At 47.4% G+C, this 2,879-nt stretch overlaps 1 pseudogene across 1 annotated transcript; it reads left to right on the top strand.

Annotated features, from left to right (window-relative positions):
- The first annotated feature begins 1,182 nt into the window (after window positions 1-1,182).
- Window positions 1,183-2,138, top strand: LOC122448625 (annotated as a pseudogene). Its single transcript, XR_006271697.1, has one exon. The product of XR_006271697.1 is annotated as an RNA transcription, translation and transport factor protein-like (transcript).
- The last annotated feature ends 741 nt before the right edge of the window (window positions 2,139-2,879 follow it).

The following is a 2,879-nucleotide window of genomic DNA, read 5'->3' as shown; positions in this document are numbered from 1 at the left end:
TGCCAGTGTTGCTCCGCAGAGCCCCTCCATGACCCCAAGGTGCCTCTGGGAAGGGTCAGCGTTCACAGTAATTACGGTTCCCGATGCACCGGTGTCCACGGTCATTAGAGAGCATCCCTGCTGGCTGCCGCCCTTCCAGCCAAGCATGGTCCGTGTAGAGGGTGAGCAGAGCCTGGTCACCTGGCATGACACCCAGATTTGGGATGCTCTCTAACATTCCCTGCAGCCTGCCCCTGGGCTGCCAGCTCGAGTCCTTTGCAGTCGACCCTCCCCCTCACCAGCTTTCCTGCTCTCCTGGGAGATGTTTGGATAAATGTGCAAAAGCATCACTTCCAGGAAAGACGAGGCCCCGACAGGTGTGTCCAGAGGGGACCCTGTTCTCATGGGGACACAGAGTCGGACAGAGAACTCCTGCCCTCCAGGAATCCGCTTACTGTTGAGACACCAGACCCCTGGCCCTTCCCTGCCTCACTGAGCTCTGTGTTACTTGCCCTGAGTCTTCCTGATTTATTTATTTCAACAACAGGCATTTATTCTCACACTTACAAATCTGAAGATCAGCTCTGATTCAGGCAAAACTGGGCTGGGGAGCTCTGCTTCAGCCTGCTTACAGCAAGGTTTGGCCAGAATGTGGTTGGATCAGGTCTGCTCCATGTGTTTTGTTGTTGTTGTTGTTATATTTTAATTTTATTCTTAATTAGAGGATAATTACTTTACAATATTGTGATGGTTTCTGCCATACATCAACATGAATCAGCCATAGGTATACATATGTCCCCTCCCTCCTACCTCCCACCCTATCCCACCCCTCTAGGTTGTCACAGAACACTGGCTTTGGGTTCCCTGCATCATACAGCGTATTCCCACTGGCTATCTACTTTGGCCACCTGAGTGAAGAGCCGACTCAATGAGAAAGGCCTTGATGCTGGAAAAGATTGAGGGGCAGGAGAAGAGGGTGACAGAGGATGAGATGGTTGGATGGCATCATCAACTCAATGGACATGAGTTTGAGCAAACTCTGGGAGATAGTGAAGGACTGGGAAGCCTGTTGTGCTGCAGTCCATGGGGTTGAAAAGTCAGACATGACTGAGCCACTAAACAACAATCTATTTTACATATGGTAGTGTATCTATTTCCCTGCTACTCTCTCAAGTCTATATTTCAAGACTCAGTGGGTCTCCCGGCTGCATCCCGGGGGACTGGAGCGAGCAGCCGGGACCATGTTCCGACGCAAGCTGACGGCCCTTGACTACCACAACCCTGCCGGCTTCAACTGCAAAGATGAAACAGAATTTAGAAACTTCATTGTTTGGCTTGAAGACCAGAAAATCAGACACTATAAAACTGAAGACAGAGGTAATTTAAGAAACATCCACAGCAGTGACTGGCCCAAGTTCTTTGAAAAGTATCTCAGAGATGTTAACTGTCCTTTCAAGATTCAAGATCGACAGGAAGCAATCGACTGGCTTCTTGGCTTAGCTGTTAGACTTGAGTATGGAGATAATGCTGAAAAATACAACAAGGACTTGGTACCTGATAATACAAAAAACGCTGACAATGCAGCTAAAAATGCAGAGCCATTGATCAATTTGGATGTAAATAATCCTGATTTTAAGGCTGGTGTAATGGCTTTGGCTAACCTTCTTCAGATTCAGCGTCATGATGATTACCTGGTAATGCTTAAGGCAATTCGCATTTTGGTCCAAGAGCGCCTGACACAAAATGCAGTTGCTAAAGCAAATCAGATGAAAGAGGGCTTGCCGGTTGCCTTAGACAAGCATATTCTTGGTTTTGACACGGGGGATGCAGTTCTTAATGAAGCTGCTCAAATTCTGTGATTGCTGCATATAGAAGAGCTCAGAGAGCTACAGACGAAAATTAATGAAGCCATAGTAGCTGTTCAGGCGATTATTGCTGACCCAAAGACAGACCACAGACTGGGGAAGGTTGGAAGATGAACACTTTAGGATTTCAGCTTCTCACCTACTTAGTACAGTTGGAAACCATGTAAGCTTTGGCATGTGTGTGGAAATGTCATGTTTTCAAGGGAAGAATCCCAGAAAATTGACTATGTTCTAGGGATTTACCATCATTGCTTTTTCTTTAATAAAGTTGGGAAGGCGGAAAAAAAAAAAAAAGACTCAGTGGTAATTCCAGAGGTCAGGCAGTAGGCCGAGAGCTCTGCATACATTCCACCCAGGTATCTATGAAATAATAAGAAGTAGGTTGCATAAAATCAACTTTTGCCACGTGGAAACCAACACTCAAAGAAAGCAGAGAACTTGACCAAAGTCCCACAGATGAGGGGTGAATCAGGAACAGAGTCAGGGTTTAAATTTTGGCCTCTTGGGCCATTCCCACCTCCCAATCCTGCACTCACAGGAGACATCGTGCATGGGTCCACAGATGTTTCCCTCTCAGCCCAGATGCAGCCTCAAATCTCAGTGGAAGGTTCTAGGCAGCCACCACCAACCAAAAAGACCACAAGATCTCCAGGGCAGCGACCCGGTCTGGTTTTAGGCCACGCGGAGTCCTGGCAGCTCCCCCCCCACTCCAGTGTGTGATACTTGATTGTTGTTGCTGTTCCTTCACTAAATCATGTCCGACTCTTTGCGACCTATGAACTGCAGCTTCCCTGTCCTTCACCATCTCCCGGAGTTTGCTCAAACTCATGTCCATTGAGTCAGTGATGCCATCCAACCATCTCGTCCTCTGTGGCCCCCTTCTCCTCCTGCCCTCACTCTTTCCCAGCATCAGGGTCTTTCCCAATGAGTCAGCTCTTCGAATCAGGTGGCTAAAGTATTGGAGCTTTACCATCAGTCCTTCCAATGATTATTTGGGTTGATTTCCTTTAGAATTGACTAGTTTGATGTCTTTGC

Source organism: Cervus canadensis, chromosome 10 (assembly GCF_019320065.1).
Source record: "Cervus canadensis isolate Bull #8, Minnesota chromosome 10, ASM1932006v1, whole genome shotgun sequence".
Lineage (NCBI taxonomy): Eukaryota > Metazoa > Chordata > Mammalia > Artiodactyla > Cervidae > Cervus > Cervus canadensis.
This window is presented reverse-complemented; position numbering and strand designations above follow the sequence as displayed.